Source organism: Arachis stenosperma, chromosome 10 (genome assembly GCF_014773155.1).
Source record: "Arachis stenosperma cultivar V10309 chromosome 10, arast.V10309.gnm1.PFL2, whole genome shotgun sequence".
Taxonomy (NCBI): domain Eukaryota; kingdom Viridiplantae; phylum Streptophyta; class Magnoliopsida; order Fabales; family Fabaceae; genus Arachis; species Arachis stenosperma.
The window spans coordinates 18,270,132-18,281,891 of NC_080386.1; the positions used below are offsets into that span (position 1 = coordinate 18,270,132).

At 37.3% G+C, this 11,760-nt stretch overlaps 1 non-coding gene across 1 annotated transcript; it reads right to left on the bottom strand.

The window, feature by feature from the left end:
* Positions 1-10,271: 10,271 nt before the first annotated feature.
* Positions 10,272-10,375, bottom strand: LOC130959310 (small nucleolar RNA R71). The gene has a single exon (XR_009078402.1). It is a non-coding gene; the product is annotated as a small nucleolar RNA R71 (small nucleolar RNA).
* Between the last annotated feature and the right edge of the window lie 1,385 nt (positions 10,376-11,760).

The following is an 11,760-nucleotide window of genomic DNA, read 5'->3' on the forward strand; positions in this document are numbered from 1 at the left end:
GCATAATGCTTGTCATTCATCACTTAGGTTTAAATATTGTTTTGTTTCCCATATGCTTAAATAAAAGAGAAATGGTTGAATTAGAAAGTAAATATCCAATGTTGCATAAGTTAGAATGGAAGTTAATGGTGGTATATGTGTTTGATTAAATGCATAACTCATAAAATAATTGCTGCATAATGTCATTTTCTTTGAAGTGTGAGCTGGCTTGCTGTCATAAAGGTTCCTATCAGTAAAGAAAAAAATCCCTTGAGAACAAAATAAAACAGAAAGAAAAGGAAGAAGAAAAAGCCAATGTGGCAAGAAAAACAAAGAATAAAGGCTGGGCACCAATAGCTTGGACCCTAGGACACATGCCTGTGGTGTTCATGTACTAGGATATGCTTGGATAAGTAAATTCTAAGGGGTATTTCAAAACCTGGCCACTTAGATCAACTGATTTGGGATGACCAATTGAAAGTCCACAATAAAGAGCAACCTAGCTACAGAACATTTAGTTATCCAAAGAGGTGCTGGGCATCAATTATCCTAGGAGGAAATAGTGAGCCATGTGTCTGTGGTGAAGAGATGTTGAGTAAAAATAAAGCCAAAGGCTACTGCAACATTTGACACCAAGCCTTCAAAGAATAATAAGCTTGTTAAGCAAAATAAGAAAAAAAAGTTAGCAAGGGAGCAAGTAAAAAGTAAACCTTACAACAGCAAGTTTAGTAAGCCTTTGAGGAAAAGTGTACATTATGTAACAGCAAACAATAACTGAGTTATCATTGTCTGCATAAAAACTCCATGAACCAAGTTCTACTATATGCCTAATAAGGATATGCATGCTTTTCTTTTTTTCATTTTATTTCCTCTTAATTTTGATGCTTGCTTGGGGACAAGCAAGATTTAAGTTTGGTGTTGTGATGACAAGTCATCATATACCCATTTCTCAAGCTAATTTCACTTGTTTCGCTAGTTTTTATGCACTTTCTTGCACCATAAGTAAGCAATTTAGAGTGGAGTTGCATGTTTTATTTGAATCAATCAACCACCACTTAATTAATGCTAAATCATGAGGTTTAAGCTAAATTTAATTGAATTTTAATTGATTTATAAACCTTGTGAATTTAGTGATACTTTGATTGGTTGTTTTGATTATTTGAAGGAGAAGAAAAGAAGAAAGGAGTGAAGCGTGGCCTAAGAAAGCGTGGCCCAAGGAAGAAAAGAGTGTAGTGCATGGAAGGGAGGAAGCCACACTGCCCTCTACAAGAGCACACTGCCTTCCAAGAGAGCACAACAATGAATCAAGCACTCAAGGCCTCACTGCCCTGCCCTCCTTGAGGGCGGAGCACAATTCTAGGCCAAGAAACAAGGGAAGCAAAAATTCTGCCCTGCCCTCCTCAAGAGCAATATCGGGCTCCTCATGGAAAAATTCAAGGAAATTGTTCTTCAAGTGCCATCCATGGGTTTCGAACCAAGCTCAAGAGGGAAGGAAGTAGCGTTCAAAAGGAAGGAAAACAAGCCAAAATGAGCTTGTTTTCAACCTCCAAGGATCGAACACAAGACCTTGAGGAAGCAAGAAACTAGGCGCTACCTTGGCACCAAGAAAACCAAGAAAAAAAGGGCAACAAAAGCCATCCAGCAAGTTTCGAACTTGGGACCTCACCCAAGAACAAGGAAAGCCTGCGCTGCCCTGCCCTTGTGGAGGGCAGGGCAGCATTTCTTGGTGCATGGCACACAAATTGGCACGGCCAGGAGCTTGGGCGCGCGCAGCTTGAACGCACGGGCAGGAAGGCAAGGCGCACCATGACAACACTGCCCTTCCCTCCACAAGGGTAGGGCAGCATCCTGATGCCTCTCCCACACTTGGCACGCTACATGCTTCCTCACACAACTTCCCTGCTCTGCCCTCCACAAGGGCAGGGCAGCCTCCTGGGAGCAACGTGGGCTGAATTTCACTCAAAAATCTAACTTAATTCAATTCTTCACCAAATCAAAAAGCCCACTCAAAATTCTTAGATCCAAAATGGAAAGTGTATAAATAGGTGTTAGTTAGGATTAGAAGAGAGTTTTTTTGGAGAGAGCTTACTTTCATTTTGAATTTTCATCCTTAGTCACTTGAGAGCACTTTCCATTTTTCTTTTTTTTCTGCAAACTTGTCTTGAGAATCGGAGGAGAGAATTCACTTCTTCTTCCTCTGCTTATTTTGTTTTCTTTACTGGGTTTTGTTGAGTCTTGAGTGTGAAGAATTGAGGAACTTCTGTCTCAATCTCCATTTAAGATCTCTTTGATTTTCCTACTGCATAATTGAATTGAATTCAATTTCCTTTGCTGCTTAAATCTTTAATTTCTCTTTAATTACTTTGTGAACTTGGATCTGGGAAGGCAATTGAGATCTAGACTCTGCTATCTAGTCTCTGAAGTCCTGAGATCTGATTTTCTCTTTTTGGTTCTTCTGCTGAACCACTGCTGCAATTGAATTTCCATTTGCTGTTTGAAGATCTAGTCAATTTTAATTCATCTCTTGCTTGGTTAATTGTTGCAATTAAATTTCCCTTGCTTAAATTCTGAAATCCCAGTCCTCAAATCCCTTCTTTATTCAAGCAATTTATATTTCTTGCACTTTAAGTTACCGCAATTTACATTTCTTGCACTTTAAGTTTTAGTCATTTAATTTCTTGTTCTTTAAGATTCACCACCTTTACATTCAGTTCTCTTTAATTTCTGCAATTCATCCCTCTCCCTTTACATTTCCTGCTATTTACTTACTGTTGGATACAAAATCACTCAACCAATACTTGATTCGCTTGACTAAATCAACCACTAAACTAAAATTGCTCAATCCTTCAATCCCTGTGGGATCGGCCTCACTCCCATGAGTTTTATTACTTGATGCGTCCCGGTACACTTGCCAGTGAGTTTTGTGTTGGATCGTTTTCCACACATCAAGTGCCTCGCACAAAATGGCATCGACGCGTACGCATGGATGACGCGGACGCATGACTAGCGCGAAACACAACTGACGCAAATGCGTGACTGCGCAGACGCGTGGAAAGGAAAAACTCCAGATGACGCGCACACGTGACCCAAGCGCACGCGTGAAGTACGCCACGTGCAGAAAATTGCAGAAATCACCCCCATCGATTTTTGGACCCTTTTTCGGTCCAAATCCAAGCCCCGAAATAGAGAATGGGAGAATCAACAAGAAGAATTCATACAACATTCATTATGGAATTTTTTAGGTTTTTAGATATAGTTTCTAGAGAGAGAGACCCTCTCCTCTCTCTGAGGATTTAGGATTTAGGATTTCTATTAGTTTTAGGCTTGTTCATCTTCACTCCAGGTTCACTGTTACTTTAATTTATGTTTCTTTTCTACTTTTAGATACTCTAATGCTTTTACTTGTATTTGACTCATGTTGCCAAATTGGCTTATGAACCATTTTATGTTAGATTTGAATTTATGTTTAAATATAATTTAAGGTATTTCAGATTTATGATTTTTACTTAGCTTTTTATATTCTTGGCTTTAATTGATGAATTGATTAATTGGAGACACTTGAGTTATCAAACTCATTGTGATTGATAATTGTTATCTTTGCTAATTAATTTGAATTCCAATAACTCTATGATGCCAAGGCATCTAGGCCAGTTTCACTGACCTTTTCTTTACTGTTTTAGTGTAGTTTCATACATTTTCTTAGGAAATAAGCAAGTTTTAGATAAATGAACACTTACATCTTGATTTAGACAAATATTGTGAATTTTACATTATTTCATGAGAATTATGCAAGGAATGGATGTTAGAATGGATAATGCATGATTTCATGACTTGGATTAGAGCTTTGATGCACTTTATTTGTGTAATTTCAGGACAAAAGAAGCAAGGAAGAGCCATGTTAGCATCCACGTTAACATAGTTAACGTAGGTTACTAACGTGGAATAGGGATAAGCCTACAGCGTTAATGAGAAAAGTGGACACCAGTAACGCCCTCGAAGCCATCATAAGCCACGTTAATAGCCACGTTAACTACATTAACGTGGTAGTTAACGTGGAGACAAAAAAGACTCCAACGTTAGTGGTAATTGTGATCACCACTAACGCTCCAAGATGTGGCAATGAACCACGTTAAGAGCCACGTTAACTAAGTTAACGTGGACTCTAACATTGAAGAGAGGAACAATGCCAACGTTAGTGACACTCACCTTTGTCACTAACGTTGGATCAAGCTTGCATTGCTCACGTTAGTGGTCACGTTAAGACCACTAACGTGAAAGTTAACGTGGAGTTGAAGTTGATGAGCCAACGTTAGTGACACTCACCTTTGTCACTAATGTTGGGATGGCATTCATAAACACGTTAAGAGCCATGTTAACTTAGTTAACGTGAGCTCTAACGTGAGGACTAGGGGCACAAGGCAATGTTATTGGGAAAGGTGAGTCCCAATAACGCTTGCGAAGATGAGACATAACCACGTTAAGAGCCACGTTAACTTAGTTAACGTGAGCTCTAACGTGGGGACTAGGGGCACAAGGCAACGTTATTGGAAAGGTAAGTCCCAATAACGCTTGCGAAGGTTTGTAAGGCAACGTTAGTGGTCACGTTAGTACCACTAATGTTGGAGTTAATGTGGGCCATATGGTGGGAACGTTAGTGAGAAAAGTGATTTCCACTAACGTTCTCGAACCCACAATGCACTCAGCGTTAACGCCATTAACACCCCAAGCCAAAGTCCATGCTTACATCACTTTCTCTCCGCAACTAAAGCTGAGCCCACTAAAGATTCCCAATTGCTTCAACTTAAGATCAAAGGCCCATATCCATGACTTGCAGAATTGACTAGAAGACCAAGAAGAGTAGTATATATAGGAGTAGTTTTGAACTAGAAAGAAGGTTGGCACATTGGAGAAAACCACACTCTGTATTTTTTACTTTTCTGCAACTTCTAGAGTTAGAATGTATCTTTCTTCTTCTTCATTTCCTTTTTCCAGAGCTGTGAACAACTAAACCCCTTTCATTGGGTTAGGGAGCTCTGTTGTAATTTGATGGATCAATCATAGTTTTCATTATTCTTCTTCTTTCTTTTCTCTTGATCTTACTAGAAAGCTTTCGATCTTCATCTAATTGGATTGTTATCTTGGGAAAGAAACTCTCCATAATTGGATCTCCTCTGAGCCTTGGAAAAGGGATGAGGAGATCATGCTAGAAATGCTTTCTCATGTTGGACCAAATTGGGGTTTGGATGGGTATAGTGACATATAACCCTACTAATACTTTGATTTGGAAATACATGTGGTATAATCAGTGATCATACCTCATCTCTTCTCATGAGCAATTAAATCAAGGAATTGGGTAATTGTTCAAGTTTAGAGAGATTGGATTGCCAAGGAATTGGGATTCAATCACTTAAGATTGCCAAGGAGATCAATGAATGCATTGATTGCGGAAGAGATGAGAATGAACTTGATCTGGAGAATGCAACACCTCCTGAACCCAATGATTTCCCCATTTCTGATCTTACCCATTCTCTTTACTTTCTGTCATTAACTTTCATGCTAATCACCCTAATTCCCCATTTAAGATTCTGCACTTTATTTTCTGTCATTTACTTTCCCGCCATTTAATTTTCTGCAATTCTATATCCACTTTTTGCTTAGCTCAACTAGATCATTCTTCTAATTAAAATTGCTGGACCAATCAATCCCTGTGGGATTCGACCACACTCTATTGTGAGTTTTTACTTGACGACAATTCGGTATACATGCCGAAGGAAATTTTTTGAGAGACAAATTCCCATGCATTACTCTAGTCTTTTCTTAGGAATTGACTAGGACCTGAGGAATCAAATTGATTCATCCACTTAACTTACCTTCATAGTTAGAGGTTAATAAGGTGGGAGCAAAAATCCAATTCTCATCATAATTGATAAGGATAACTAGGATAGGACGTCCAGTTTTCATATCTTGTCAAGAGTTTTTCTAGTATTAATTTATTTTTCCCGCAATTTATTTTCCCTGTTCAACCTTTCAAAACCCAAAAATATTATTTTCCATAACCAATAATAAATTATACTTCCATGAAATTCCTTGAGAAGATGACCCAAGGTTTGAATACTTCGGTTATAAATTTTATTGGGTTTTGTTACTTGTGACAACCAAACTTTGTACGGAAGGATTCTCTGTTGGTTTAGAAACTATACTTACAACGTGATTATATTCTTGTGAATTTCTTTACCGATAGAAAATCCGACCGTCAAATGGCGCCGTTGCCGGGGAATTGCAAACGTGTGCCCTATTATTGGTTATTGTAAATATTTTCTTTTTCTTGTTTATTTATTTTTGTTTTTGTTTTTAATTTTTATTAGTTACTATAACTTCTCACCCCATCGCTTTGAGTTTGGTTCTAATATTGTTGAAAGGAATGGAAGCTATAACAGGAACATTGATGAGCGGATAATTTATACGCTTTTTGGCATTGTTTTTAGGTAGTTTTTAGTAAGTTCAAGCTACTTTTAGGGATGTTTTCATTAGTTTTTATGTTAAATTCACATTTCTGGAATTTACTATGAGTTTGTGTGTTTTTTTGTAATTTCAGGTAATTTCTGGCTGAAATTGAGGGACTTGAGCAAAACTCTGAAAAAGGCTGACAAAAGGACTGCTGATGCTGTTGGAATCTGACCACCCTGCACTCAAAATGGATTTTCTGGAGCTACATCACTCCAAAGGGCGCTCTCTCAACGGCATTGACAAGTAGACATCCAGAGCTTTCCATCAATATATAATAGTCCATACTTTATTCGGGAATTGATGACGTAAAGTGGCGCTCAACGCCAAGTACATGCTGCTGTTTGGAGTCAAACGCCAAAAACACGTCACGACCCGGAGTTGAACGCCAGAAACACGCTATAACTCGGCGTTCAACTCCAAAAGAAGCCTCAGCTCGTGGATAGATTAAGCTCAGCCCAAACACACACCAAGTGGGCCCCGGAAGTGGATTTATGCATTAATTACTTACTCCTGTAAACCCTAGTAGCTAGTTTAGTATAAATAAGACTTTTTACTAGTGTATTAGTAGTCTTTTTGGGGACACATTTCATCTGGGGATGATTAGTTCTCAGATCATGGGGGCTGGCCTCTCGGCCATGCCTGAACCTTTCACTTATGTATTTTCAACGGTGGAGTTTCTACACACCATAGATTAAGGGTGTGGAGCTCTGCTGTACCTCAAGTTTCAATGCAAGTACTACTATTTTCTATTTAATTCTCCTTATTCTTATTCCAAGATATACGTTGCACTTCAACTTGATGAATGTGATGATCCGTGACACTCATCATCATTCCCACCAATGAACGCGCGTGACTGACAACCACTTCCGTTCTACCTTAGGCCGGGCGCATATCTCTTAGATTCCCCAACAGAATCTTCGTGGTATAAGCTAGATAGATGGTGGCATTCATGGGAATCCAAAAAGTCTAACCTTGTCTGTGGTATTCCGAGTAGGATTTCAGGAATCTAGAAAGTCTAACCTTGTCTGTGGTATTCCGAGTAGGATTCCGGTATTGAATGACTGTGACGAGCTTCAAACTCCTGAAGGATGGGCGTTAGTGACAGACGCAAAAGAATCAAGGGATTTTATTCCAACCTGATTGAGAACCGACAGATGATTAGCCGTGCTGTGATAGAGCATATGACCATTTTCACTGAGAGGATGGGATGTAGCCATTGACAACGGTGATGCCCTACATACAGCTTGCCATGAAAAGGAGTAAGAAGAATTGGATGAATGTAATATGAAAGTAGAGATTCAAGAGGAGCACAGCATCTCCATACGCCTATCTAAAATTCCCGCTATTGATCTACATAAGTATTTCTATCCTATTTTATTTTCTGTTTATTATTAATTCTCGAACTTATCCATAATCAATTATTATCTGCCTGACTGAGATTTACAAGGTGACCATAGCTTGCTTCATACCAACAATCTCTGTGGGATCGACCCTTACTCACATAAGGTATTACTTGGATGACCCAGTACACTTGCTGGTTAAGTTGAACGGAGTTGTGACCACACATAGTTGTAAACCATGGTATTGGCATCATGTTTTTGGCGCCATTGCCAGGGAAAGAAAAAGCAATGAATTTTACAAAATGCAATAACATATGAATCACAATTTCGTCCACCAAGTTTTTGGCACCGTTGCCGGGGATTGTTTAAATTACAATTACGTGCAACTAGAGCGTCAAGTTTTTCTGATCCGGCAACAACACCAAGTTTTTGGCGCCGTTGCCGGGGATTGTTCGAGTATGAACAACTGACGGTTCATCTTGTTGCTCAGATTAGGTAATTTTCTTTTCAAAATCTTTCAAAAATCTTTTTCAAAATTTTCTTTTCTTTTTCCTTTTTTTTTTCAAAAAGACTTTCGAAAAAAAATAATAAAAATACAAAAAAATTATAAAAACATAAAAAAAAATCAAAAATATTTTGTGTTTCTTGTTTGAGTCTTGAGTCAATTTTTAAGTTTGGTGTCAATTGCATGTTTTTTAAATTTATGCATTATTTTTGAAAATTCCATGCATTCATAGTGTTCTTCATGATCTTCAAGTTGTTCTTGACAAGTCTTCTTGTTTGATCTTGATGTTTTCTTGTTTTGTGTTGTTTGTTATTTTTCATATGCATTTTTTGTTTGTTAGAGTCCATGCATTAAAGACTTCTAAGTTTGGTGTCTTGCATGTTTTCTTTGCATAAAAATTTTTTCAAAATTATGTTCTTGATGTTCATCATGATCTTCAAAGTGTTCTTGGTGTTCATCTTGACATTCATAGTGTTCTTGCATGCATCATGTGTTTTGATCCAAAATTTTTAAGTTTTGGGTCATAAATGTGTTTTTCAATCTCATAATTAAAATTTCAAAAATCAAAAAAATATCTTTTCCTTAATTCCCTCCAAATTTTCAAAATTTTGGGTTGACTTGGTCAAAAATTTTTAAAATTAGTTGTTTCTTGCAAGTCAAGTCAAAATTTCAATTTTAAAAAAATCTTATCTTTTTAAATTCTTTTTCAAATTATTTTCAAAATCTTTTTCTTATCTTTATATCAAATTTTTGAAAACTCACTAACAATTAATGTGATTGATTCAAAAAATTTGAAGTTTGTTACTTTCTTGTTAAGAAAGGTTCAATCTTTAAGTTCTAGAATCTTATCTTGTAGTTTCTTGTTAGTGAAGTAAGTAATTTTAAATTTAAAAAATTAAATCTTTTTCAAACATATCTTATCATATCTTTTTCAAAATTTTATCTTTTTCAAAAATTTAATTTCAAAATATCTTATCTAACTTCTTATCTTCTTATCTTTTCAAATTTGATTTTAATATCTTTTTCAACTAACTCTTTGACTTTGTGTTTGTTTCTTATCTTTTTCAAAACCACCTAACTACTTTTTCCTCTCTAATTTTCGAAAATATCTCATCTCTTTTTCAAAAAAACTCTTTTGTTTTAAATTTTAATTTTAATCTTATCTTATCTTTAATTTTCAAAAATACTAACCTCTTTTTCAAAATTATTTTCGAAATTCTCTCTCTATTTTCTTATTCTATTTAATTATTTATTTACTAACACTTCTCTTCACCTCTCTTCATCTAAAAATCCAAACCTATTCTTCTTCACTCTTCTCCCCTTTCTTCTTCTACTAACATAAAGGAATCTCTATACTGTGACATAGAGGATTCCTCTTCTTTTCTTGTTTTCTTCTCTTTCATATGAGCAGTAACAAGGAAAAAGGCACTCTTGTTGAAATTGATCCTGAACCTGAAAGGACTCTGAAGAGAAAACTAAGAGAAGCTAAATTACAACAATCTAAAGGTAACCTTTCAGAAATATTAGAACAAGAGAAGGAGATGGCAGCCGAACCCAACAACAATAATGCAAGGAGAATGCTTGGTGACTTCACAAAACTAACGTCCAAATTTGATGGAAGAAGCATCTCTATTCCTGCCATTGGAGCCAATAATTTTGAGCTGAAACCTCAGCTAGTTGCCTTAATGCAACAAAACTGCAAGTTCTATGGACTTCCATTTGAAGATCCTTATTAGTTTTTAACTGAGTTCTTGCAGATCTGTGAAACTATTAAGACGAATGGAGTAGATCCTGAAGTCTACAGGCTCATGCTTTTCCCTTTTGCTGTAAGAGACAGAGCTAGAATATGGTTGGATTCACAATCTAAGGATAGCCAGGACTCCTGGGAGAAGCTGGTCACGACCTTCTTGGATAAATTATTTCCTCCTCAAAAGCTGAGCAAGCTTAGAGTGGATGTTCAGAACTTCAAACAAAAAGATGGTGAATCCATCTATGAAGTTTGGGAAAGATACAAGCAGTTGACCAAAAGGTGTTCATCTGACATGTTTTCAGAATGGACCATATTAGATATATTCTATTATGGTCTATCTGAGTTTTCGAAAATGTCATTAGACCATTCTGCAGGTGGATCCATCCACCTAAAGAAAACACCTGCAGAAGCTCAAGAACTCATTGACATGGTTGCAAATAACCAATTCATGTACACTTCTGAGAGGAATTCTGTGAATAATGGGACACCTCAGAGGAAGGGAGTTCTTGAAATTGATGCTCTGAATACCATATTGGCTCAGAACAAAGTGTTGACTCAGCAAGTCAACATGATCTCTCAAAGTCTGAATGGATGGCAAAATGCATCCAACAGTACTAAAGAGGCAGCTTCTGAAGAAGCTTATGATCCTGAGAACCCTGCAATGGCAGAGGTTAATTACATGGGTAAACCTTATGGAAACACCTATAATTCATCATGGAGAAATCATCCAAATTTCTCATGGAAGGATCAACAAAAGCCTCAACAAGGCTTTAACAATGGTGGACGCAATAGACTGAGCAATAGCAAGCCCTTTCCATCATCTTCTCAGCAACAGATAGAGAATTCTGAACAAAACACTTCTAATTTAGCCAATCTAGTTTCTGATCTGTCAAAAGCCACTTTCAGTTTCATGAGTGAAACAAGATCCTCCATCAGAAATCTGGAGGCACAAGTGGGCCAGCTGAGTAAGAAAGTCATTGAAACTCCTCCCAGTATTCTCCCAAGCAATACAGAAGAGAATCCAAAAGGAGAGTGCAAGGCCATTGATGTGATCAATATGGCCGAATGCACAAGGGAGGAGAAGGACGAAAATCCTAGTAAGGAAGACTTCCTAGGACGTCTCTTAAGCAAGAAGAAGTTTTCTATTAAGGATCCAAAGGAATGTGAGGCTCACATAGAGACCATAGAGATTCCATTAAATCTCCTTCTACCATTCATGAGCTCTGAAGACTGTTCTTCCTCTGAAGAGGATGAAGATATGACTAGAGAGCAAGTTGCTCAATATTTAGGAGCTATCATGAAGCTGAATGCCAAGTTGTTTGGTAATGAGACTTGGGAAAGTGAACCTCCCTTGCTCATTGGTGAACTAGACACCTGGATTCAGAAAATTTTACCTCAAAAGAGACAAGATCCTGGCAAGTTCTTAATACCTTGTACCATTGGCACCATGACCTTTGAAAAAGCTCTATGTGATCTGGGGTCAGGGATAAATCTTATGCCACTTTCTGTAATGGAGAAGCTGGGGATCATTGAGGTACAACCTACCTTGTTCTCATTACAATTGGCAGACAAGTCATTAAGACAAGCTTATAGAGTAGTAGAGGATGTGTTAGTAAAGGTTGAAGGCCTTTATATCCCTACTGATTTCATAATATTAGACACTGGGAAGGAAGAGGATG